The 26,798-nt window shown below is 45.0% G+C and overlaps 1 long non-coding RNA gene across 3 annotated transcripts; it reads right to left on the bottom strand.

The window, feature by feature from the left end:
• Positions 1-10,199: 10,199 nt before the first annotated feature.
• Positions 10,200-25,585, bottom strand: LOC118548747 (uncharacterized). Of its 3 annotated transcripts, XR_013443642.1 has the most exons (5): positions 25,279-25,585; positions 24,595-24,638; positions 22,029-22,200; positions 21,440-21,608; positions 10,200-10,245 (listed from the first exon to the last, which is right to left on the bottom strand). It is a non-coding gene; the product is annotated as an uncharacterized LOC118548747 (long non-coding RNA). The 3 variants fall into 3 exon arrangements; XR_013443641.1 differs by lacking the exon at positions 10,200-10,245 and having other exon boundaries at positions 20,813-21,608; positions 25,279-25,568; XR_004923736.2 differs by lacking the exon at positions 10,200-10,245 and having other exon boundaries at positions 20,813-21,588; positions 25,279-25,568.
• Between the last annotated feature and the right edge of the window lie 1,213 nt (positions 25,586-26,798).

The following is a 26,798-nucleotide window of genomic DNA, read 5'->3' as shown; positions in this document are numbered from 1 at the left end:
AATAAACTTACTCCAACTGTCTTTTTTTTTTTTTTTTTTTTTTTTTTGAGATAGAGCACGAGCGGTGGGTGGCGGAGGGGCAGAGAGAAAGGGAGAGAGAATCTTAAGCACGCTCCATGGAGCCAGACTCGGGGCTTGATCTCAAGACCCTGAGATCATGACCTGAGCTGAAGCCAAGTTGGACACTTAATTGATGAGCCACCCAGGTGCCCCACTCCAACTGTCTTTTGATCAGTGTTTACATGGTATAATTTTTTCTATCCTCTATGTTTAACCTGTATGCATGTAATTAATGTGGGTGTCTTGTAGACAGCATGTAGCTACGCCTTGCGTGTGTATTCAATCCAATCTGACAATGTTGTCTCTCGATCGGTGCATTTAGACCAGTCCGGCTGCTGAGATAGTTTTTCATAGAGTTTCGGCTAGCTGTGCTGTCATACAGCTCCGTATGACCTGGGCCACCCTCCGAGCAAGGCAGAGACAGACTGAGAGAGAAGCATAAGGCAATTACCCCCTAGACTCTTGAAGTCATAAGGACCCCTTTCCCTGGATCATCGGGTTTTCTCTTAAGGTTTTCGGTGTCTATTGTCACCACCTCTGTCACCACAGTGGAACTTTGCGACTGGTTCACCCTTGGGACAGGTCAAAAGAGAGAAAAGAGAAAAAGATCCTCCATACTCTCTGACTCACAGAAGCTTCTTTTTACAATTCTCTGTCCAGGAAAATGGGTTTCTCTTGGAGGTTTTGCTGCCTGCCTCTGCAGCCCTGTTCTGTATTGGGGCCACCCTAGGGTGAAAGGTACATGAGAAAAGAGGAACAAAACTCTGAAAACCTACCCCATAAGAGTCATCCTTCAAGTTTTGGCCCCTTTGCCAATTTCAGTGTCCTCAGACAATTGCCTCTTGTCTTTTGTCCAGACCTTTCCTTTGTAATGAGACAGAGAGATTGGCCAAAGTGGCTCACTTTATCTCGGCCGGCACCACAAGAAGCCCAGTGTAGATTTTGCAGATTGAGTTGGTGTGTGACATAGTCACATATGTTTAAACTATTAATTGATACTTTCCAATTGTTCTTTAAAATGGCCATATCAATTTATATTCCACGAGCACTATACAAAATCCTTCCCCCTTACCAACAACTGATACCCAGTTTTTAAGTTTTTCCCAATCTGTTGGGTGAAAAAAAAATAGTATCTTGTTGAGTTGATTTCAAGTTCTGTGTTGGCTAGTGAGGTTTGAGCATCTTTTAATATATTTTGGGTCATTTATATATCCTCATTTGTAAATTGCTTCTTCCTATCCTTTGCCCATTTTTCTGTTTGGTCATTTGTCTTTTTATTATTGATTTGTAGAAATTGTAGTTTCTACTGTTTGGAATTTATTGAAGTTTACTTTGAGACTCATTACTTAATCAATTTGTTTTTATGTTCTGTGAGCATTTGGGGAAAAGGTATTCCCTGTTCAAGTTCCATCTAGATATATTAAAACAATCTTGTTAATTTTGTTATTTAGGTTGTCAATATGATTTTTAAAATATTTGACCTGTTAAGTTCAGAGACAGATGTTTTAAAATCTCCTAATCTGGTTGTGGTTTTGTAAAACTCTCTTCACATTTCAGTTTTTGTTTTATATATTATTTTCAGCATCTTTGTCCATATGTCTGATTCAGATTCATAATTAATCAATTGCTCGGTGATTCTGGGCAGGAACTGTGGTGTTAGGTTGCCTGCATTCGAATTTTGGTTCTTCCTCTTATGAAACATCCGGGTACAGATGGTTTACTTAATATTTCTAGCCTTAGTTTCCTCATCTCCAGGTGAAATGGGGCAAAGAATAGCATCGACCTCCCAGAATTGTTGTGAGATTAAACAGAAATACCCATGTGAGTGTTCAATAAGTGGCCATTATTACATTTTCTTGATGATTGTACTTTTTGTCAGTTAAAAAATATCCCTAGTTTGAGAAGATATTTGCAAATGACGTATCAGATAAAGAGCTAGTATCCAAAATCTATAAAGAACTTATCAAACTCAACACCCAAAGAACAAATAATCCAGTCAAGAAACGGGCAGAAGACATGAACAGACATTTCTCCAAAGAAGACATACAAATGGCCAACAGACACATGGGAAAATGATCAACATCACTTGGCATCAGGGAAATGCAAATCAAAACCTCAATGAGATACCACCTCACACCAGTGAGAATGGCTAAAATTAACAAGTCAGGAAATGACAGATGTTGGCGAGGATTGGAGAAAGGGGAACCCTCCTACACTGTTGGTGGGAATGCAAGCTGGTGCAGCCACTCTGGAAAACAGTGTGGAGGTTCCTCAAAAAGCTGAAAATAGAGCTATTCTATGACCCAGCAATTGTACTATTGGGTATTTACCCCAAAGATACAAATGTAGTGATCTGAAGGGGCACCTGCACCCCAATGTTCATAGCAGCAATGTCCACAATAGTCAAACTATGGAAAGAGCCCAGATGTCCATCGACAGATGAATGGATAAAGAAGATGTGGTACATACATACAAGGGAATATTACTCAGCCATCAAAAAATGAAATCTTGCTATTTGCAACGATATGGATGGAACTAGAGGGTTTTATGCTAAGTGAAATGAGTCAATCAGAGAAAGACAATTATCATATGATCTCGCTGATATGTGGAATTTAAGAAGCAAAACAGAGGATCATAGGGGAAGAGTGGAAAAAAATAAAACAAGACGAAACCAGAGAGGGAGACAAACCATAAGAGACTCTTAATCATAGGAAACAAACTGAGGGTTGCTGGAGGGAGGGGGGGGAATGGGGTAACTGGGTGATGGGCATTAAGGAGGGCACCTGATGTAATGAGCACTGGGTGTTGTATAAGACTGATGAATCACAGACCTGTACCACTGAAACTGATAATATATTATATGTTAAATATACATATATATATATCCCTTAGTTTCAAATGATTTCCCCCTTAAATTATGCCTTTAAAAATATGAACAATACCACTCTCTCTTTATTCTATTTGAATTTTCTCAGAACACATTTATCTAATAATTAATTAATTTGTTTTTTATTAAGTAAACTCTATACCCAACATGGAGCTTGAACTCACGACCCTGATCAAGAGTCGCATGCTCTCCTGACTGAGCCAGCCAGCTGCCCCTGTATTTTTCTATTTTAAATATTTAATAATTACTCAACTTTCAATGGATCTCTCTTTTTTTTAAAGATTCTATGTATTTATCTGAGAGAGAGAGACCGCGAGCACAAGCAAGGAGAGTGGCAGAGGGAGAGGGAGAAGCAGGCTTCCCCGTGGAGCAGGGAGCCCGATGTGGGGCTCGATTCCAGGCTCTGAGAAGATGACCTGAGCAGAAGGCAGATGCTTAGCTGACTGAGCCACCCAGATGCCCCTCTCCTAGTACTTTTTATATAAAAATTTAACAAACATATTTGAGGGGCGCCTGGGTGGCTCAGTCATTAAGCGTCTGCCTTCGGCTCAGGTCTTGATCCCAGGGTCCTGGGATCGAGCCCCACATCGGGCTCCCTGCTCCGCGGGAAGCCTGCTTCTCCCTCTCCCACTCCCCCTGCTTGTGTTTCCTCTCTCTCGCTGTGCCTCTCTGTCAAATAAATAAAATCTTTAAAAAAAAAACAAAAACATATTTGAAATTATATTTCTAATAACAACATCAAAAAAATTTAACTATAATCTCCAAACAAGATTTGTCCTTTGGAATGTTTTAATGTCCCTTACCATCCACACTTTAAAAGCATTATTAAGTTAACATGTAAGATGAATTTTGCATTGTTACTAATTTTTTGCTGTATGTATCTTATATTTCAAGAATCCTTTTTAAAAGATTGCACAATTTCACAACCACATTGTCAACCACTAGTTAGAATTAACCGCAAGCCGAACAGTTCCGAAAGAAAACCAATAAAATTCACCTAAGCCATTAAAAAAGAAAAAAAAAAAGCTTACCGGGTTTGATTTCTTACAGACCACATTTAAAAAAAGTCTGTCTTGATGAGCTGCTTCTTTGAATCACTTTTTCAGAAAGGATACATTGGTGGTACAGGCCTGAAATGTTCATTTTCCTTCTCAATATTCTGCTGGGTATGGCCTTTTAGCATCGCTGTTCTCTCTGCTCAGGCTCTTGAATGTTTTCTCCCTCACGCTCAGTGTTGTAAATGAGATGTCCACTGACAAGTTGTTATTCTTTCCCTTGTCAGTAACTTTTTTTCTTTCTGGAAATTTTTAACTATTTTCCCTGTAGTTCTGGGTCTCATATTGTTAGCCCAACAGCAGTGTTACAGGATGTCAAAATGGAAGTTTTGGCCACGCCCTAAGTACCGATGGGCATCAGGCGGCCAGCTCCCTTGTGGGACCTGCAGAGAGTCCATGGTGAGGAACTGGTCAACCTAGTAAGAGAGGCTTCATTAGAACCATCTGGAGAGCTTGATATGGAGTCCCTGGAGCTAGGGTCCACAGCAGACTTGTGTATGAGGCCCAGCTGAGAAGTGTAAAGGGCTAAGGTGGGCTGACTGGCTGCTGGAACCAAAGGAGAGGTGTCTAGGTGCTTCTCAGGAACAGGATGTAGAGCTGTCTTCGCTCTCACCAGCGGGGCTGCACGAGGGGCTGGACAAAAGGATTGTTGAAATGTAAGATACATACAGTAAAAAATTAATAATAATGCAAAATGACCTGAGCCAAAACCGAGAGTCGGATGCTTAACCGACTGGGCCACCGAGGCGCTCCTTCAATTTTCTAGTAGCCACATTGAAATAAAGGAAATGAAATAAGTGGAGTTAATTTCGATAATGTATTTTACTTAACTCAGTGGGTTCAAAATATTATCATTTCAACATGTAAACAATATATGACTATTGAGATTTTTTTTACATTATTTTAAAATATTCATGGTGGCACCTGGGTGGCTCAGTCGGTTAAGCATCTGCCTTCAGCTCAGGTCATGATCTCAGGGTCCTGGGATCGAGGCCCGCATCGGGCTCCTTGCTCAGCAGGGAGCCTGCTTCTCCCTCTCCCCCTGCCTGCCGCTTCCCCTGCTTTTGCTCTCTCTCTGTCAACTAAATAAATAAAATCTTTTAAAAAATATTCTTTGAAATCCAGCATGTATTTTACACTAATGGACATGTGAACTAGTCACATTTCAAGTGCTGAGTAGTCACACGTGACCAGTGGCTATCATATATGGGACGGCACAGACTTCAACCATAATTTATTTAACTATGTGTCAGCTGATGGAGATAGAGATTGCTTCCAATGTTCACTATTATAAGCAATGCTACAATGAACATTCTTATGCTTATCACGTTACACACGCATGTGATTATTTCTGTAGGATAGATTTATAGAAGCGAGATTTCTAGGTCAGAGAGTTTATGCATTTTATGGTATAATAGATACAGCTAAATTACTCTCTAATAAGACTAAACCAACTTATACTTCCACCAACAGTACATAAGAATGATCATTTTCCCACACTCCTGCCAAATTGGATGGCATTCCTTTTTTAAAAAATTTCACTTCTCTCTGCCCTTTTGCATCTGTACGTTAGCAACCGCATCGCATCATGTAGGGGAGACCCATTTCAAAGCTGTATTTCTTTCTATTGGCTACCGCTATCAGCCACATAGAGGATGTGTTTGGCTATGTAGGTAAAAGAGAACCCAGTGAACATTGGCTCAAATAAATCTTTTTTTTTTTTTCTCGTGTAAAAAGAAGTCTGGAACAAGGTGGCTGCTTGTGATGGTTGACCCCATGATCACTGAAACCTTCAAAGTTCTTTCTGTCTTTCTAATTTAATATTCTCAGGGGGTGGGCTTTTCTTTCCTCATGGTTGTCATCCTATGGTCACAAAGTAGCTGCCACCACTCCAGACAGAATATCTGTGTCCCAGGAAGGAAGGAAGGGGAGGTAGGTGGCACTAGCTACGTCTTACCCAGCTGCACTTTGTAGGATTCCAGACCTTCAAGAAGCTACAAGATAACACTCTTGTTTCAAGCCCCTAAGTTTTGGGGTGATTTGTTATGCAGCAACAGATAACTGATGGAGTGCTGCTGGAAGACCATCTCTTTGGGAGCAACCAACTCCCATCTCTGTATCATTTTCTTGCCCTTCAAAAACTCACCCCTTGGGCGCCTGGGTGGCTCAGATGGTTAAGCGTCTGCCTTCGGCTCAGGTCATGATCCCAGGGTCCTGGGATCGAGTCCCGCATCGGGCTCCCTGCTAGGCGGGGAGCCTGCTTCTCCCTCTGCCTCTGCCTCTGCCTCTGCCTCTCTCTCTCTCTCTGACTCTCATGAATAAATAAATAAAACATTAAAAAAAAAACAAACAAAAACTTACCCCTTCTCACTCATGTGTAGGGCAAGGGCAACCATGGTTGGGAAAAGGTAATTTACAGGCATTCAGAGAACAGAGAAGCCCTGGGCAAACTTTTCCCACGTTTTCACACTATCTGATGAGTCTCTTGGGACTTGATCTCAGAAGCGAGGCCAGGGATGGAGATACTTCATTGCTTTGTGGACTCGGGTTTCCATGAGGAACACTCCTGGCTACTCTCTGCACCCCTCACTGATTCTGCCCCAAGGAAGGTGAGAATTGATTGGTGCATTTGGGGACAGGAACTGAGCATGCCTCACGCAGCCTCTTCTGGGCTTGCTTGACTCCAAAGGCCTTCCTGCAGGGAGAGTGCAGGGGCTAGTGTCACTTCCCAGGAGGCTCTGCCCTGCGGGGGACAGTCCACAAATGGAAAGGGTAGTTCAGATCAGAAGGAGCATATGAGAGAGTCCAATGGGTGGCTCATCTCAGCCATGCCCTCCATCGGACTTGGTGACATATGCATATATATCTCCAAAACAAGTGCACTTTTTATGAAGATATAAAACAAGGTTTATACAAGGGATGGATCAGGCAGCTGGCTCATTGTGGGTAGTGGTGCGAGGCAGGTTGGGACAGAGGTTGGAGTGTGTCTTCCTTTACCTGTATCCCTGATATTGGCGGTGACTGAGTGTGTCTACATCCATCTGTCCCTCTTATGTATCAAGGACAGTGACTCCTGGGTCCCCCCTTCCAGGTCTTGCTTCCCTTCTCTGGGCAGGTCTCCCATGGCCGGGAGGGTTTTGACCCCACCTCCTTTCCCTGCAGAGGGCAAGGACCCGGGGAGGCCCTGACCCCACAGGGAGGGTCTGACTCCTCCAAAGCACCTACAGGCCAGAGCCCCGCTTGGGACCCCACGTGGAGGGTGTGGAGCACAGCTCCCCAACCCCCAAGCTGCACCAGCCCCGGCTGCTTCCCGGCATCCCCGATCTCTGTTCAATGCGTGATTTTTTACGATCGATCTTATATCCGGCACAATCAGATTTATGGCTCCTGCATCTTATGAAATTACACAGATGTTTCTGCTCTGCTTCTCTCCAGGACAGTAAAAGGCAATAACATTCTTGCAGATTTCGACAGCAGGCAATTCAATAAAGGGCCATGTATATTTTATAAGTACAATAAAGACAAGGCTCTCTGCCCGCACTGCGGCCCGCCAGGACCCAGCGCTGCACCGGGCGGCCCCCCGCACCCCCCTTCCTGTCTGTTTGTCGATCAGGTCTCTCCCACTGCCACACGGGGGACCGGGGAGATTTATCCCCTTTCTGATACATTATTTAAGTTTGGCTCCAGGGACCCTGCAATGGGGGCTGTTTAAAATTTAAAGGTGTTTGTGGAACTTAATACTTTCCTCCTCCTGATTTGCACTATAAAATTTTATCTATATTTTTGTTGCCCCATAAAACGTTTCTATCTTATCGGGATGGCTTGTCCTTTTACGGGCAAAACCATAAATACCTGATGAGGTAGGGTTGGTGGAAGGTCTCACAGAGGAGTCCTAGGGGGAGACAGGAGAAGAGAACCGTCCCCTGGTCTGCCACAGACACCCTGGGTGGCCGGAGGTGGGGATGGGGGGTCGGGGGGGCACCATACCTCTCCGAGGCTGTTTCTTTACCTGTACAGTAGGGAGAACCACAGCACCCACCGGATAGGGCTGTTGTGAGGATCCACGGACACGTGGCATCAGGAGTACTTGCTTGGTGCCGACCACAGCATGTGCCAAGGCCCAGGGGTGGGAACAGTGGAGGGAAGGGGCTCCCTCTCCAGGGCAGGATGACGAGGTGCCGGCCAAGCTGGGAGCAAATGCCTGTGCTGGCTCAGCATTCACTCACCTCTCTGTGCCTTGGTGTCTTCATTTGCGCCAGGGAGACATTGAGGTTCGTGTCTCAGAGCCGTGTTGTGAGGATTAATGACTTCGTGCCTGCAAAATGACGAGCTCTGTACCCCGAACGTCCTAACTTCACAAGGTCAGGTGTGGCTCTTGTGGTTATTGTTACAGGCAGGGCAGGGACGGCGGCAAGGCGGGCGAGGTGCCCAGGGAGCAAAATGCAAGGCGGCCTCGCTCTCAGAGGGGTGCAGGCGCACGTTTGGCACCTGCGAGCGAGGCCTCTTTGCATTTTGTGCCCTGTGCGCCTCCCTTGCCTACCCCAGCCGGGGCCCTGCTGCCGGGGTCTCTTTGGTGTCGGCAGGTGTGCAGACGCAGCTGAACAAAAGCCGAGCCCGGGATGCGGGCCGTGGGAGCAGCGTTCACGGTCGGCAGGAGCAGCGCCTCCTAGAGGTCTAGACATTGCCAGGACGGGGTTGGACGCATTTTGGTGCTCCCAGGGCCAAGCCAGGCCGGGCCTTTCGCAGCCCCTCACCGATGACTGCTCTGTGCTGGGTGCTTGCTGGGCAGGTCAAACCTAAGCTCGACCCTCATGGTGTGCCCCGTCTCATTGTGGGGACGGACACAGGCAGGCATGGGTGGGGATCAGGGGCTGCGGCGGACACACAAAACAGGAAGGGCTTCTACTGGTGAGGATGTGAGATGAGGGGGTCTCCTGAGTTGGATCAAGAAGGATGATGATGAGGAGGAGTTTGCCACAGTGGGAGGGGCATTCCTCCCAGAAAGGCAGCGTGAACCAAGACCCGGAGCGTGAAATGCATGATTTACAGATACCAAGACTGGAGGTCAGTGTCTGGGTGAGGAACCCGTTCCATGAAGCTTCTGGTGGTCAGGGTAGAGGTGCAGGTGGTCAGGAAACTGAAGTGTAGACTGGAGTCGGTCAGTGCCTCGCAGGGCCTGGGGACATGGTGGGAGGAGTGTCCGTTGAGGAGGGGCCAGTCTCAACACAGAGCCCACAGCCCAGAGGTGTGAGGCCGGGCAGCTCAGACATCGGGGCAGGCTGATCTCACCCTTGGCTAGAGCCCCGACCGTCTGACTGCAACCACCTCAGGGTCTAGTGCAGTGACTGTCAAACTCAGCTTCCTCTCAGGTTGATATAGGCTTTTCCCTGGTCCCTCGGGGCCCCAGGAGGTGGAGTCAGGGAAGCAGGATCGGGCAGAGGTGATGATGAACTGCCATCTGGTTACAACAGAGACTTCAGCTGATCTCAGCAGGAGCTCTGGAGCCGGGATGGCCCTTCTGAGTCCTGCCAGGTCGAGGCAAGGAGGCCCGGCCTTGAAGTTTTGCACTAAGCAGTCGCAGGATGTCGGCCATCCCGAAGGAAGTCCCAGCAGCTGAGGGCAATTCCTGGGCATGAGTTTGATTGTGAGTCTTCAGCAGGTGACACTCCTGGAAGCTGAGGGAGTGACTGTGCTGGTCCTGAGGGGGATCTTGGCGGCTTACCACAGCCTCCAGGACGGCAGCCTCGGCCTGTCATGGGAAATGGCCGGGTGCCCATCCCGATGGAAATACAGACCTGCCACTTCACATTCATTAGGGGGTCTACTACGAATGAAGCCAGAAGAATAGCATGTGTTGCTGAGGATGAGGAGAAATCGTGGTGAAATACACATAACATAAACTTTATCGTCTTAATAATTTGTCAAGGACACCAGTGACATTAGGTACATTCGCCGCACAAAAAGGTTGTAGTTCGTGGGAATGCAAAATGGTGCAGCTGCTATGGAAGCGGTCTGGTGGTTCCTCCAAGAATTAAAATAGAGTTACCATACGATCTAGCAATTCCGCTTCTAGGTGTATACCCGCATGAACTGAAAGCAGGGACTCCAAAGATATCTGCACAGCCAAGTTCATAGCAGGATTAGCCGCAGTAGCAGAAGGCGGCGGAAGCAACCGCAGTGTCCACTGACTGACGAGTGGATAAACAAAACAGGATACAGATATGTAATAGGATATCATTCAACCTTAAACAGGAAAGAGATGACAACACGGATGAACCTTGGGGACATGATAAGTGAAATAAGCCCCTCACAAAAGGAAAGACACTGTACGATTCCGCTTACATGAGGTCCCTAGAGTCATCGAGTTCAGAGTCAGAAAGTAGGATGGTGGCGGCCAGGGGCTGGGTCGGGGGGGATGGGCATTAGTGATTAACTGGGACAGAGTTTCAGTTTTGCGAGATGAAAGCGTTCTGTGGGTGGATGGTGGTGGGGGCTGCACAGCAGTGGGAATGTGATTAATGCCGCTGAACGGTACACTTAAAAATGGGTAAGATGGTAAATTTTATGTGAGGTGTGTTTTATTAGAATTTAAAATTAATTAATTTTTAAAACTCCAAAACTAGAGGTCACGGGAGAAGGAGCGTCCTGGGCGCTTCCTCTTCTGGGCAACCCCCCTTCCCGAGCATGTGATCTCTGGGAGAGCGGCTATTTTGTGCAGGGTGCTCAGAGAACGCCAATGGGTGGGTGCTGTGTCACTTGGGTCCTCAGGGAGGCAGGAACTGAGAAGGTTAGGAATGCAAATCGTCCTTTGAGGAGTAAGCTCCATGAAGGGAGATAGGAGGAGGAAGTAGGCATGGGTGGTGGGGGCCACAAATTGTGGTTCCAGCCTGATAAAAGTTGTGCTGACCCAGCCAAAAGCTCCAGGACAAAGGCTCAGTTGGAGGAATCGTATCTTGGATCCTTCTACCACAACCCTGTGGGGCCAGTCATCAGCTGGCACCACCCCAAGAAGAACATGACCTTGGCTCAAAAGCTGACGCAGACCTGAAAGAATTAATAGCTGGAGGCTGGCAGCTAACTTCCCTCCCTGCAATGGGGCAGCAAGTTCTTCCTTGAAGGGGGCTCTGATCAGGACGTCTCCCACTCTCCACAGCTGTCTGCCCATGCTCAGCTGGTGAGTCCTATCCTGACTTAGGATCTCGGATCTAGAGTTGAGTCGGTCTCTGGACAACCAGAGCTGTGACATGGCCAGCTCTGGAGCCCTTGGGTGGCCGTGTACTGTCGCATGGACATATGGGCTGAGGGACAGGGGAGGCAGGTGTGTAGTGGGAGAAGAGGGTGAAGCAGGGGTGCAGAGAGAAGAAGCGATGAGATGGAGAGAGAAGCTCACAGCGCTCGTTTCCTGGTGCCAGTTGTTAAGGCTTAGCTGCCCCTGCTCTTCCCAGCCTGGCAGTTCCCCATGTTCTTCTCCAAGATTCTGCCAATAAATCCTCCCTTTTGTTTGAACTAGTCATTTAAAAAAAAAAATCACTATAACCCAGACTTTTAACCAATATGGTGAGGATTTGTCAGGGCTGGGGAAAGAGGAAGAAGCGCAAGAGAGACAAGAGGATCAAGAGGAGGAGAATATGGGAAGAGCTGTGGCTGAGGGCTGCCCTGCTTCTCTGCGGGCATCTCTTGGGTTCGCCATGCACTTTCCCAGGCTGTGGATGACCCTTCCTGGATTCTGGGTGCTGACAAGTGAAAGTGCAGATGGGACTGTACCAGGGACTTCCAAGGGCGTCCCCACTTGAGCCTTTCGGGTCACATTTTCGCTGCATGCTCAGTTACCAGTGGGCCAGGATATCTCTGTTCTTCTGGTAGAGACTTAATTGAGCACTGAAACTCACCACCTTTCATCAAATCCTGAAGATGGTAGAAAAAGGTTTATACAATAAGTTCATTGAAAAAGAAGTGTACTTAAAAGTAAGGGAGAGAGGGCGCCTGGGTGGCTCAGATGGTTAAGCGTCTGCCTTCGGCTCAGGTCATGATCCCAGACTCCTGGGATCGAGTCCCGCATCGGGCTCCCTGCTCAGCGGGGAGCCTGCTTCTCCCTCTGCCTCTCTCTCTCTCTCTCTCTCTCTGTCTCTTACGAATAAATAAATAAAATCTTTAAAAAAAAAAAATAAAATAAAATAAAAAGTAAGGGAGAGAATGTTCTGAGCCATAGAACCCAAGTACTGTGACTCCACTGGATTCCATTGGTCATAGGAAGTCACAAGGACAGCCCAAGACTAGCAGTCATGAGGATAGGGAATTAGGCTCCACCTCTTAATGGGAGGAATTGCAAAGTCATTTGCAAAAGATTTCTGCCATCCTAACTTTTGTTTTCCATTTGCCATGCCGTGGTAGATTGCAAAAATGGTAGATTGCTCAAATTATTTGCCTCCCTATTCTTATCCCCATTATACAGATGAGGAAACTGAGATTCAGAGAGTTTCAGTGATTTTCTCAGGGTCCCACAGCCACTGAGGAAGTGAGTAAGGACATGGGAGTGGAACATAGTCTGTCTAATTCCATATCTCTTGTTCTCAGTGCTAGTGGATGGCAAGGTGTGAAGAATCACCCCGCCCCTCTTGAGGCTGATCATGAGCCTCCCAAAGCCCGCCCTGGCCCCCACATGGAGTGGGAACACAGAATTCAGGGGAACTTGACCCTTCCTAGGCAGCTGTGTTTTCTTAGTGGCCACTTAATTCCCAAATGAAATCTCTTTAGGAAAATCCTAACTTTGTGTGAGATGAATTAATCCAGTGCATGTGTGGAGCTTTGAGGGGTACAGGACAGGCAAATTCAAGAGGCACAGGAGAGCCAGGGTGGGAAGGGATGAACAAAGGGAAGTAGGAGGGGAGACCAAGGCAGAAGGGTGATTGAGAGAGAGAGAAAGAAAGCTAGCTAGGTGATAGATAGATGACAGATAGAGAGACAGATAGGATGTAGAGTAACAGAAGCATTTAATTAAAGATAGAAATTGAGGAAGGGATAGAGTGTGAATTGAGAGAGAAAACGGAAAAACAGAGTGAGAAGAGAAACACTAATAAGAAACAGAGGTACAGAAATACAGAAGCAGCAACTGATGGATGGAGAGAAGGAATTTCACATAAAGGCACAGAGCCAAACAAAGGAGAGACAGCAAGAAAGGAAGAGAGAGAGATGGGGGAAAGAGAAAGAAAAAGTCATAATGAGAAAGAACAGAACAGATGGAGAAAAAAAGTGACAGAGACAGAGGAAGAAAGAGGGAGAGGGAGAGAGAGAGGGAAGGGAGAGAGGGAGAGAGAGAGAGAGGAGGGAGGAGGGAGGGAGAGAGAGAGAGGGAGAGAGAGGAGGGAGGAGGGAGGAGGGAGGAATGACAGGAGGGGACCAGGACAGAGGCAGGAGGGAAGTGAGAGGCAGCGAGAGGAGAACCCAACTTTGGGAATTGCCTAGCTCTGCCACTCTGCTGTCCTCAGGGAGGCTGACACCGAGGGGCAGCAACTGCCCCTCCACCGGAGGTGACCCTCGCCCGCCACTGCGGCCGGGAAGACCCCTACCCCCACCCCGTGGTACCAAGAAATCAAAGACAGGAGTTATTTGGGTGCAAGTGTTCCTCATTCTGAACAGAACCATTAATGTATTCTAAAAAGCTTTTTAGCTGTGGCCTGCTCTGCATGTTATTAATTTCTTTATTACAGATCTTGTTATTTTCAGAGGTCCCTGGGGACCCATTAACAATGGGTTTTTATGGGAAAGAAGTCGGCTAAAGTGGCGGGAATAACTGTTCCTCAGCCCTGAGTCAGTAATCGGAGTTGCACCGAGGATAATGCAGGCTGTTTTAATTTCCAAAATAGCAACAGTGCAGACATTTAATTGCAGTTTTATGCCCTTTTTTCATGCTGCCGAGTGTAAAATATGTGACCAGTAATATATAACAGCTAACCACTGAGCCACAGCCTGCCCCTGCTGCCTCATCTCTCCTGGAGAGGGACGCAGGGAGGAAGGAAAGCGGGAAGCGGAGCAGAAGGAAAGGAGGGAGAGAAGAGCCCGGGTGAGTTTGCCTGAGCTCAAACTGCTGGATGGATTCAGTTCTGCCTCTTGTCCTCTCACATCCTCTCCGATCCTTCCTCCAACTCAGCATCCTTGATTTGAAACTTCATATTCCACCACCCCCCCCATTTTTTTTTTTCCTGTGGCTTCAACATCCCCCACAGGTTGTAAGCACCTGGCCCAGGTGACCACAGGTGACCAAGTATGATAAGGTTGTCCTCTGTCACAAGTTCCCTTTCCTGCCCTCCCCCAAACCCTGACCTTCAAATGCACCAAGGAAATGACCACACCAATGAAAATGCACCAATGGACCGCACGAGTGACATCCGCTTGTGCCTTTTCCTGTGTACCCACCCTGACCCCCAATAGAGGCACTAGCCCGCTCGTCCTTGCTGTCTTGACTCCTCTCCTGCTTGGCTGAGACTGCTCCCCTGGGCTGTTTTTCTAGGACCATGGGTATCTTACACTTCGTTACACTAAACCTCTCCTGGGCACCATCACCTAAAAGAACACAGAACAATCTCTGAATGTGGCAACATACAGGAAATCTTTCCTGAGTGAACTGCATGAGTCTGTGGGGTGAGGTTGTAGGGGTGCCCAGGCAGCTGGCTCAGTGATGAGCTTCCCGCTGGTGAGTGTTAGATCTGGTGAGCTGAAAGGCTACTTGTCTTGTGGGTACCAGTAGCCTACATTTCTTTTCTGGTCCCTTCTTCCTTTAGGGGCCATTAAAACTGTCCAATGTGTGAGCTCCCAGAAAGCTGACATTGCGTTAGTGCTGAAGCCTAAAGGGGTGTGTGGCACATGGTGAAAATCTACAGAGTTGATGACAAGGATTTCCATTTTCCTCTTTAGTTCCTGCCATCCTGGCACCCAAGAATGGAGCACCCATGCTCCTTCCGTGCATATAGCTCTACTCTTTCTCTGTTGCTCTCTTCTCACTAGTAGAGAGCAACTCTCCAGAGTTCTCCGATTTAACAATACCAACTGAGGGAGTTTTGTGCCTAGGCTTTGCATGAACTCCCTTCTCTGAGAACTGCCCCTGGATTTCCAGGGGAGGGCACCCAGCTCTTTTACCAGGAGACTTGTGCCCCTTGGGCATAGCTAACTGGACGAGGTGTGGACACATGACCCAAGCTGAGATTTTTCACAGAACAAAGGAGTCTTAATCAATGGCTGAAATTATAACTTGTAAAGTCAATCAGAGAAAGACAATTATTATATGGTTTCACTCAGAAACAGGGCAGAAGACCATAGGGAAAGGGAGGGAAAACAGAATGGGAGTCATCAGAGAGGGAGAAAAACCAAGAGAGACTCTTAACTACAGGAAATAAACTGAGGGTTGCTGGAGGGGAGGTGGGTAGGGGGATGGGGTAACTGGGTGATGGGCATTAGGGAGGGCATGTGATGCGATGAGCATCGGGTGTTATATGCAACTGATAAATTATTGAACACTACATCTGAAACTAATGATGTATTATGCTTTGGCTAATTGAATTTAAATAAAAAAATTATAACTTGTAAACTTACAAGCTATAGAGTCATTGTATTCCCTGTGCTGGAATGTTCTGTTGTTAACTTGGTTAAGCTAAGAACTACCTGTTGCAGAATCTCTCCAGAGTAGAGTTGTCTAAAAGAGGAATGTGGAGGTGGAGATGTGTTAAATGCACTTGTTCTATGATGGTTTTTGTGGTCAAATATGGTGATGACAGATGCCAAGGTGTCCAGAGGATCATGTTGCTTTTGTCCTTAGTTCTATTAACATGGAGTATAACATTGATTGATTTTCATATGTTGAACCTGTCTGTATTCCTAGAGCAAATCCTACTTGGTCATGGAGTACATATTTTTAAGTTGATGAATTTGGTTTCCTAGTATTTTGTTAAGGATTTTTACATGTATATGCATAGGGGATATTGGTCTATAGCTTTTCTTTTCATGTGATGTCTTTGTCTGGTTTTGGTATCATGATAACTCTAGCTTCACAGAATGAGTGAGAAAAGTTTTCTCTTCTTCTATTTTTTGGAAAAGTTTGTGAAGGATTTATGTTAACTTTTCTTTAAAAATTCAGTTGAATTCACTGGTGAAGCCATCTGCTCCTAGGCTTTTCTTTGTGGAAAGTTTTTGATTACTAATTCAGCCTGTTTACTTGTTACAGGTCTATTCAGTTATTCAACTTTAAAAAAAAAAAAAAAAGCCTGGGGCACCTGGGTGGCTCAGTCAGTTAAGTGTCTGACTCCTGATTTTGGCTCAGGTCATGATCTCAGGGTCGTGAGATGGAGCCCTGCATTGGGCTCTGTGCTGGGCTTGGAGCCTGCTTAAGATTCCCTCTCTTCCTCACTAAAAAAAAAAAAAAAAAAGCCAGTTTCAATAGTTCGTGTCTTTCTAGAAACGTGCCCATTTCATCTAGATTATTTAATTTGTTCGTAGTATTCCTTTATAATCTTTTTTATTTCTGCAAGATCAGTAGGGCTCTCTCCTCTTTAATTTCTGAGTTTAGTAATTTGAGTCTTCTCTGGGAGTGGGACTTTGAAGGGGCATTTTACCATAGTCGCAGGGAAAGGGCTAGTGCAAACCCAGGGAGAGGGGAGATGAGAATAGTGAAAGTTAAAATGCCATAAAGCTTGCTGTTCTTACTGAGATGCAGCTATTGGCTTTAAAAAAATAATAATAAATGCTTCCCAGATTGCTGCAAGCCTTTGGTTAATTTCCCAAGTTCTGAAAAAGTTGTTTCTGACAATTTTTGCCAGTGTTTTCATTACTTTTATGGAGGAGGGAATTTTCAGAGGTCCTTAAAATTGCCATTTTTGCTGATGTCATTCCTCCTTTTTCTTAGAGGTACATAAAATAATAGTGTTTTTTACAATTGATGACATCTTAGATTTGATAAAATATAGTAAGCCTTAGCTGTAAAACACAGCTAACTAACTAATGAGAGAGTTAAGAATAAGGTGACATTAAATGCTGGACAATAAAGAAATAGATGATGGGATTGATATATAAATTAAATATCTTAGTCCTTACATTGTTATGAAAAAAATAGAGATATTGATTATCTTGACTTTGTTACATCAGTTACTTATGTTAAGATGTAAAAATAACTACTCAGGTAAGAGAAAGAGAATATATAACTTATGAACCAATTAAAAGGAAAACAGAAAATGATTAATTCAATGGAAGGCAGGAAGAAAAGAAAGAACAAAGAAAAGCCCAGTGAAAAGACACACAAAGACACAAAATAGATGTTATAAATAATTACAAATAAAACAATAATCACAATAAATGTAAATACACTAAACTCACCCATTAAAAGATAGTTTTTCATATTGGCTTGAAAATTCAGCTCCATATCCGGGGGACCTGGGTGGCTCAGTTGGTTAAGTGTCTGACGTTTGATTTCTGCTCAGGTCATGATCTCAGGGTCGTGAGATCAAGCCCCTGCATGGCCTCAGCACTAAGCTCAGAGTCTGCTTGGGATTCTCTCTCCCTCTTCCCCTCCCCCCACTCACAAGTGCTCTCTCTAAAATAAAAAAAAGTCTTCTAAAAAATTCAGCTACATATTCTATTTACACCTTTAAAAATGAAATAAGTAATAGTAAATGTATAGATAGAAATATACAGTAATAAGTAGATACTAACCAAAAAGCAGCTGGTATAACAATGTTCATACTAAATGAAGAAAGCTTTAAAGAAAAGAGGATTAAGAAAAATGGGTGAACTTCCCAGGAAAAGATATTACTGAACTTGATATAGCCTAGAATGCATTAAGCAAAAATTGACAAATCCCCAATTATACTAGATTTTAACACATTTGAGATGGAATAAGAAAAAAAAAAACTAGTAAGGATAAAGAAGATATAGAAGACTAGATAATAGTATTAACTATTAGTTAATATAAAGAACCCCTGTAGAATTCTGAATGTAGCAAATGGAGAATATATATTCTCTTCATGTATATATGGAATGCTTATAAATATCAACCTATTCTATCATGTAAAAAAGGACTCAAAAAATAATGAAGAAACACTATCCCACAGAACTCATGAAATTAGAATTTAATAATAAAGGCTAGTCAGAGTGGGAAAACATCTCCAAATAATTAATGCATTAAAGAAGAGATTATAACATCAATTATACATATTTATAACTGAAAAAAAACAAATATTTATAAATGAACAACTAAAACTCTGCATGCCAAAACTTGTAGATAGTGTCAAAGTGGAAATTAGAGAGAAAATTATAGCCTTGAAATAACTTGAACCAAATTCTCAACTCAAGTAGATTTTTAAAAAATGAACTAGAACAACAACAACAACAAAAACAACAGAAGTTAACAACAAAATCAAAAGTTAACTCTTTGAAAAGACTAATAGATAACATTAAGGTTAATGAAGGGGGAAAAAAGAAATTTTTAAAAAGGGACATAAGTACAGACACAATGGAAATGAAAAGGATCATAAAGGAATGCTTTGAATGACTCTATGCTAATACATTTTAAACTTGTATGGAATAGACATCTGTTTTATAAATCTAAAATTGATCAGTATTAGCTTCAGAAAAAAATAGAAAACACAAATAGACCTATAACCACTTAAGAATTTGACCTAAATTAAAACATCAGAACTTGGATATTTTCCAGATGAGTTTTACCAAAATTCAAGAAACAGGTAACTCCTGTCTTGAACTGTTTCATGAATAGAAAGAGAATAAAGCTTCACCAACATCTCCTTTTCTGTGGCGGAGATAACTTTGATACCAGAATTGGAAAAAAAGAGTATGAGAAAGAAAAATGATAGGCCAGCTTCACTTAAGAACACAGATGCAAAAATCCTTTAAAAATGTTAGCAAGGGGCACCTGGGTGGCTCAGTTGGTTGAGCATCTGCCTTCGGCGGGTCATGATCCCAGGATCCTGGGATCGAGACCCTGCATCAGGCTCCCTGCTCAGCGGGGTGCCTGCTTCTCTCTCTCCCTCTGCCACTCCCCCTGTTGGTGCTCTCTCACTCTCTCTCAAATAAATAAATAAAATCTTGGGACACTGGGTGGCTCAGACGGTTAAGTATCTGCCTTGGGCTCAGGTCATAATCCCAGTGGTCCTGGGATGGAGTCCTACATCAGGCTCTTTGCTCAGCGGGGAGCCTGCTTCTCCCTCTGCTTGCCGCTCCCCCCGCTTGTGCTCTCTCTCTCTGACAAATAAATAAATAAAATATTTAAAATAAATAAATAAAATCTTTAAAAAAATAAAATAAAATAAAGGTACATCCAGACAATGGAATAGTATCCAGAGCTAAAAAGGAATGAACTATCAAACCATGAAAAGTCATGGAGAAAGCTTAAATGCATATTGTTAGGTAAAAGAAGCCAATCTGAGAAGGCTACATACTGCTTGATTCCAATGATATGAAATTATGGAAGAGAAAACTATGGAGATAATTAAAAAAAAAAAAAAGGAGTGGTTTCCAGGGGTGGGGTAGAGAGATTTTTAGGGCAGTGAAAATACTCTGTATACTATTATAATGATGGCCATAGGTCATTCTACATTGGTCTAAACCCACAGAATGTACACCATGAGAGAACCCTAAGGTAATCTATAGACTTTGGATGATTATGATGTGTCAAAGTAGTTTCACCTTTGGTTTAAAAAAAAGTACCATTCTGGTGAATAAACGTTAATAATAGGGAGGCTATCTCTGTGTGGGGGCAAGGAGTATAAGGAATATCTCTGTACCTTACTCCTAATTTTGTTGTAAACACAAAGCTCTAAAGAATTTGCCCTTTTAAAAAATATTGTCTTAAAAAAAAAAAAAAGGAGTGCCTAGGTGGCTCAGTTGGTTAAGCGTCTGCCTTTGGCTCAGGTCATGATTTCAGGGTCCTGGGATGGGGCCCCACATCAGGCTCCCTGCTCGGCGGGAAGCCTGCTTCTCCCTCTCCCCTGCCCCTGCTCTTGCTCTCTCTTGCTTTCTCTCTCTCAAATAAATAAATAAACTCTTTAAAAAAAAATAAAAAAAGAAAAGAAAAAATACATGGAAAAACAATAAGAAAGGTAAGAATATATTTGACACTATTCATTTTTAAAAAATATATCTATTAATGGGCACCTGGCTGGCTCAGTCAGTAGAACATGTGACTCTCAATCTCGAGCCCCACATTGGGTATGGAACTTACTTAAAAAAAATAAAATCTAGGGGCGCCTGGGTGGTTCAGTAGGTTAAGGGTCCAGCTCTTGGTTTCAGCTCAGGTCATCATCTCAGGGTAACGAGACTGAGCCCCACGTCAGGCTCTGCTTATCCGTCTCTCTCTGCCCCTCCCCCTGCACGCTTGCTCTCTCTGTCTCTCAAATAAATAAATAAAACCTTAAAAAAAAAAAAGACTCTCCCTCTCCCCCTCCCCCTGCTCAAGTAAATAAAAAAAAATTTTAAATAAACTCCTTTAAAAATAAATAAAATCTTAAAACTTTAATATTTTATCTTATTTTTATTTTTATTTTTTTTAAATTTTTAAATTTTTATTTATTTGACAGAGAGAGAGACAGCCAGAGAGGGAACACAAGCAGGGGCAGTGGGAGAGGGAGAAGCAGGCTCCCCGCTGAGCAAGGAGCCCAATGTGGGGCTCGATCCCAGGACCCTGGGATCATGACCTAAGCTGAAGGCAGACGCTTAACGACTGAGCCACCCAGGCGCCCCTACTCTAATTTTTTAAATAATAAAAATAAAAATATATCTAAGTTCCTGCTCTTATAGAGCTTACACTGTAGTGGAAGAGGCAGACAAAAACAAACCAATAATTTATAATATGTCGGTCCTAAAAAAAAAATGTAGGGGAAGGGGGATAAAGGAAGCTGTGTGCATGTGCATGTGTGTGTTATTTTATATGGGGTTAAAGAAGGCCTCACTGATTCAATGATATTTGAAAAAGGCCTGAAGGTCCTGAAGGAGTGAACCAGGTGGGATAAGGTAGTTCTAGGCAGTGGGAATACAAGTAAAAACATCTTTTATATAATTTTTTATGTAGAAAATCCAAAAAATATACATCATTAGAACTAACAAGAATATTTGCCAGGGTTGCCAGATACAAGATAAATATTCAAAAACTGCTGGGGCTTCTATGCAATAGCAGCAACCAATTAGGACACAGAGTGTGAAAAAGAAAAAGATTTCATTTACAATGGCAACAAAACCAACATAACTATGACTAAATGTAACAGAAGATACACAAGATCTATGTAAAAATGAATTATATATCTTTACTGATCTAATAAAACTGAATCTAATAACATCTAAAAATAATATCTAAATAAATCATTTATGTTTATCAGTGGAAAGGCTCAGTGTTGTAAAGATAGTGAGCCTCCACATATTAATATAGAAATTAAATGGAGGGCACCTGGGTGGCTCAGTTGGTTAAGCGTCTGCCTTCGGCTCAGGTCATGATCCCAGGGTCCTGGAATCGAGTCCCACGTCAGGCTCCTTGCTCAGTGGGGAGCCTGCTTCTCCCTCTCCCTCTGCTGCTCCCCCTGCTTGTGCTCTCTCTGTCTGTCAAATAAATAAGAAATCTTTTTTTTTTTTAGATTTTTTTTTTTTTTTTTTATTTGAGAGAGAGAGAATGAGAGAGAGAGCACATGAGAGGGGGGAGGGTCAGAGGGAGAAGCAGACTCCCCACCGAGCAGGGAGCCCGATGCGGGACTCGATCCAGGGACTCCAGGATCATGACCTGAGCCGAAGGCAGTCGTCTAACCAACTGAGCCACCCAGGCGCCCATAAATAAGAAATCTTAAAAAAAAAAAAAAAAAAAAGAAATTAAATGGAATTCCAACCAAAGGCACAGCAAGGCTTTCTGAAGAAACTTGGTAAACTAATCTTAAAATTTGTATGACGATAAGGGCCAAGAATACCTGAGACAATTTTGAAGAGGAACAAGAGGATAGGGAGATACTTAGCCCTACTGTATTAGGGTGATAGTAGCTGCAACAAACCTCAACATCTTTATGACTCAAACATGATAAAAGTTTATTTCTGGCTTCTATAAATCCAAAATGGATGTTCCTGATCAGTGGGCATCTCTCCCTCAAGCAGCAAGTTGTAGACCCAGTCTTCTTCCATTTCTGGTTCCCATCTTTCAAGGTCACCATGCACGTTCGCATCAAGCTGGTGGAAAAGGAAAGAGAATGAAGGATCATGAATGGAAGTTTTTGTAAGCAATGCCTAGAAATGGTGTACGTTGTTTCCATTCACATCACTGGCCAGAACTCACTCATGTGGCCACACCTACTGCCAGGGAGGCTGTGAGACAGAGCCCAGCTGTGGTCCCAAGAACAAGAAAAAATAGGTATGGTGAAAAGCTAGCCAGTCTCTGTCATACTTGCCATATGTCAAGATTTCTTATACAGATATTATCATCTAAACTGTGTGGAGTGGCACAGGGATAAACAAATAGATCAATAGAACAGGAAACATAGCCCAGAAACTGAATTATACAAGTACTGGAAGTCCCTATATGGTGGGGATAGCATCACAATTCAGGGCGGAAGTGCAGAACCATGTAATGTATGGTACTGGGACAACTGGCCATCTCTATGGGAGTCAATGTAAAATAATATGTATGGAAGGCCATACACAAAAACCTAGATGACTTGAGGTCCTAAATGTAAGAGAGCAAAGACTTTAAAATAATTAGAAGAAAGTATCAGAGAATATCTTATGGTTTTGTTTAGGGAAAGATTTCTTGAACATGGGAAAAACAGAGAGAAAGAAGGGAGGAAACACCAACCGTGGAGGAAAAGACTGATACATTTGACTCTCCTTTCTGCCTCATTGTTTTGTCTATTACTGTGCCCAAACCACTGTAAAGAAAGATGTCCTCAATGAAAAAATTTTTTAAATCACAAGAGGAAACATTCCCAAAGTAGAAAACTGTAAAGGATTAATATTCAGGTTACATAACGAACTTCAATAAGATAAAGGCATACAACCAGCAGAAGAGTGGATAAAGGATATGAATAACTAATACGCAAAGGAAAAAATGGAATTTCCTATGAAAAATGAAAAGATGCCCAACTTCACTCATAATTGTGGAAACACACACACACACACAAAGGTCAACAATAAGATACCAGATCACATCAATGAAATGGGCAAAAATGTAAAAGTCTGGCAGTACCAAGTATTCTTAGTAAAGATGTGGAGAAATGAAGACTCTTGCACACTGTTGGTGGGAGACAAATTAGTGCAAATACTTTGGAGAGCAATTTGGAAATATAGCTTGACAATATACACATCCTGGGACCCAGCAATTCCTCCCCTTGGTATATGCCCCAGAAACATTTTGCTCCTAGACACAATGAGACATGCTGGAGGATACTCATTGGAGGATTATCTACAGTTGCAACAAAATTAAGAAACAATCTGTTTGTCTACCAATAGCAGAGTAAATAAAGAGAGTATGGTGTTTTTGTGCAATGGGCTATTCTTCCTCAGGTAAAATGAATGAACCGGGGCTACATGTAACAGCATGAACAAATCTTGGGAAAATAATGTTGAAAGCAAGTTGAGAATGATCCTGTTCATGTAAATATGAACAATGGCAGGTAACAGCTCATTTAAAAATTAAAAATATACAAAATAATACTATATTTTTATGGATAGCTACATAGCGAACGTACAAAAATGTGGATGGGCAGGACACACACCAACTTAGTTACGTATGAGTTAGTGCCAGTGAAGAGAGTAATGAAAAAGAATCAGGATGAGAGCAAAATCAGATAGAAGTAATATGGCAAAATGTTCATGGCTGCTAAATATGGGTGATGAGCAGAAAGGTTTTATTATATTATCCCCTCTTCTTCCATATGTGTGAAATATTTTATGTTTAAAATTTTATTTTTTAAAAATATTTTATTTATTTATTTGACAGAGAAAGAGATAGTGAGAGCAGGAACACAAGCAGGGGGAGTGGGAGAGGGAGAAGCAGGCTTCCCTCAGAGCAGGGAGCCCAATGCGGGGCTCGATCCCAGGACCCTGGCATCATGACCTGAGCCGAAGGCAGACGCTTAATGACTGAGCCACGCAGGCGCCCTATGTTTAAAATTTGAATAAAATAATTTCTAAAAATCTTAGGGAAGGATTCTGGTTGGTCTATCCTTGATCAGTCGCCCATTTACGAAGCAATCAACTGGAAGAAAATTGTAGTTCTGGGCATAGCTATATATACGCAGAGTTCTGGGGATGCAGATAGTGTCCTTGAGAAGGAAGAGAAGTAGCACAGACAATACCAAAGATGCCTACGCTGTGCTGGTCCCCGGGGCATAAGCAGCCAGGATATCTGGGATATTAACCCGGGAACAGATTAGAATCCACAAGGAGCTTCTTTCAGGAATCAAGCCCAAACCTGCTGAGTCAGAATTTCCCAGGCATTCACATTTCCAAAAAGCCTGCCAGTTGGTTCTGATGGGAAATCTTAAAGAATAATCATCTAAGGCCTTGGGTTCAAACCACGGGGTTGCATCCCTGACTCAGGTGAGCAGGGCCCAAGCTTTTACCCACCTAACATGTGCCTGGGTAGGGACTCCTTCAGTTTGAGAGACAGCCTGTGGACAAAGGAGAGGACACACATAGGTAGACTAGTTTCTAGGAACGCCCCATTTCCAGACTTCATCCTCCAATAATACCCTTGACCTTAACCACCCACCCTGGTTCCTCTGGAATTTGGCAATAGGAGGTACATTGGGGAGCGAGGAACTTGAGCTCCCCCTAGAGGCCAAAAGTGTTAATGTTGGTGATTCTCCAAAGCTCTTCTGCGTGGTTAAAAATAACAGTAAGTAAAACAACGGCTTCCAGGGCAATTACTAAATGCCAGACACTGTGCAGAAATGAAGTGCCTAAAGTCCCTAAACTAGGGGGTGGCAAATTCGGGATTCGAACCCGGGTCTGTCAGACTCCCAGAGCCGTAGCATGGGGAATCTTGAGTCATTAAAGATCCTCCACAGTGTGGCAGCAACCAGCCTCCTCTCCTTACGCCTGCCCGCAGTGACACCCTAGAGTCTGCTCTTCTCCAAGTACACGGAGCATCACGTGGTGGCGGTGATGCTGTTGATGCCCTCATGCCCATCTTATTGTTGCCTTCCTGCCTGCTGTCCCCTGAGTATCCTTCCTACCAAAACATCTATGTGGCAAGTCCTAATTGTTCTTCAGGGCTCTGCAGAATGTATAACGCCGTTGGTTGCTTACCCGTCTCCCCCATTCCGCTGTGCACTCCCAAGAGCGGGCATCGACTTACTCATCTCTGTGCCCCAGTTGATGAGCGGAGTGAGGGGGTGAGCGAATACACGAACGAGTGAACGAATGAATGGTATTGGCGATGACGAGCAAATGGCAGCCGTGGCAGAGGGGGATGCGTGCCTGTAACCATAGTAACGAGGATGTTGCTGTGTGATAGTGCTAGAGGTTGGTAACCATGGCAACACTGACAGTGAGGCCTGTTTGGACAGTACTAGCTCTGTCCACTGCCTGTCCATGCCAAGCCTGACCTGCTCAGGGGCCAAACAGGGTGATGCACGCAAGCAGCAACTGTTATCCTGCTCCCAAGACCCCCCGCCCCTCCCCAGGGCTGAATTTCACAGTGGTCGCATCCTCTTTCTGAGTGGCCCATGAGACTCCTGGAAAACCGTGTTGGGGACGAGGGGGTACAGTCTGCCTGGATGTGGGTATATGTGCGCAGGCAAGAGGCAGCTGGATGGGCAAATGTGTAGGGTGTAGCTTGCGCTCAGGCTAGTCTTGTTCTTGTGAGTGCCAGGGGAAGGGTCTGCGGCAAGTGTATTAGGGGAAGAGGGACAGCCCCCTATATGAGTGGGGGGCAGCGCCAGAGGCGTGGGGGCGGTGTGTAGGGAGGGAGGGTATCAGTCCATCGCGAGTGTGGCCGCAGTGCGCGCTTTCTGGGAGGGGCGACGCGGTGTGTGTGCGCGTGTGTGTGCGTGTGCGCGCGCGCGCGCTGGAGCTCTGTCGTGGGGGGCGGGGTTCCGGGGCTGCGGGGCGGGGACCCTTGGCCGCACCGCCTGCGCGGCTGGGGGTGGGGGGTGCTCCGCCCCATCCATCACCCCGAGCGCAGCGAGCAGGGCGGATATCACTGTGTCACGGGCGACTCCGCTCGCAGATCTTATCCTCTTCATTTCCGCCTGAGCCCAGCCCGCCCGCGCTGGCTCCCTGAAGGCTCCATCCATCATGGGGGAACGCGGGGGGCTGCACGGGGTGTGGGGGGGCCTCTCAGACGGCGCGGAGAGGGAGGGGCAGCAGGAACCAGAAGCACCGTCCGACACCGGAGGAAGGACAAGTGGGGGCTGGGGGGACCTCTGAGTCCGCGCTTTCACGTGGGGGAGGGGACGCTGTCTGCCCCGGAGCGGACGAGGGACAAGGAGCCAGCCGGGGCCCGAGCCGGGGACACTCGGCAGGTTGCTGGGGTCCGGACCCCTGGGTGCCTGGCCTCTCTCTCCCACGCTGAGGCGCAGCGTGGGGAGCGGGGAGCGTGACTGCATCCCAGGCCTGGGAGGGGGTGCTGAGCGCGGGGCCCGCACCTGGACCCTGCGGGGCGACCCGGGGCCCGGGCCGCGCGGGCGGGGGCGGGCTCCCCGAAGGGAGGCCTTATTTCATTTCCCCGCGCTGCTGAGGTTTCTGCGCAGTGTCTCTCTCACCTCTTTAAATTTTACGGCGCTTGGCTTGTGGCCGCCGGGCCCCGCCCCGGGGAGGAAGCGGGT

Source organism: Halichoerus grypus, chromosome 14 (assembly GCF_964656455.1).
Source record: "Halichoerus grypus chromosome 14, mHalGry1.hap1.1, whole genome shotgun sequence".
Classification (NCBI taxonomy): domain Eukaryota; kingdom Metazoa; phylum Chordata; class Mammalia; order Carnivora; family Phocidae; genus Halichoerus; species Halichoerus grypus.
Note: the sequence above shows the minus strand (reverse complement) of the source record. Positions and strands in the feature narration are given on the sequence as shown.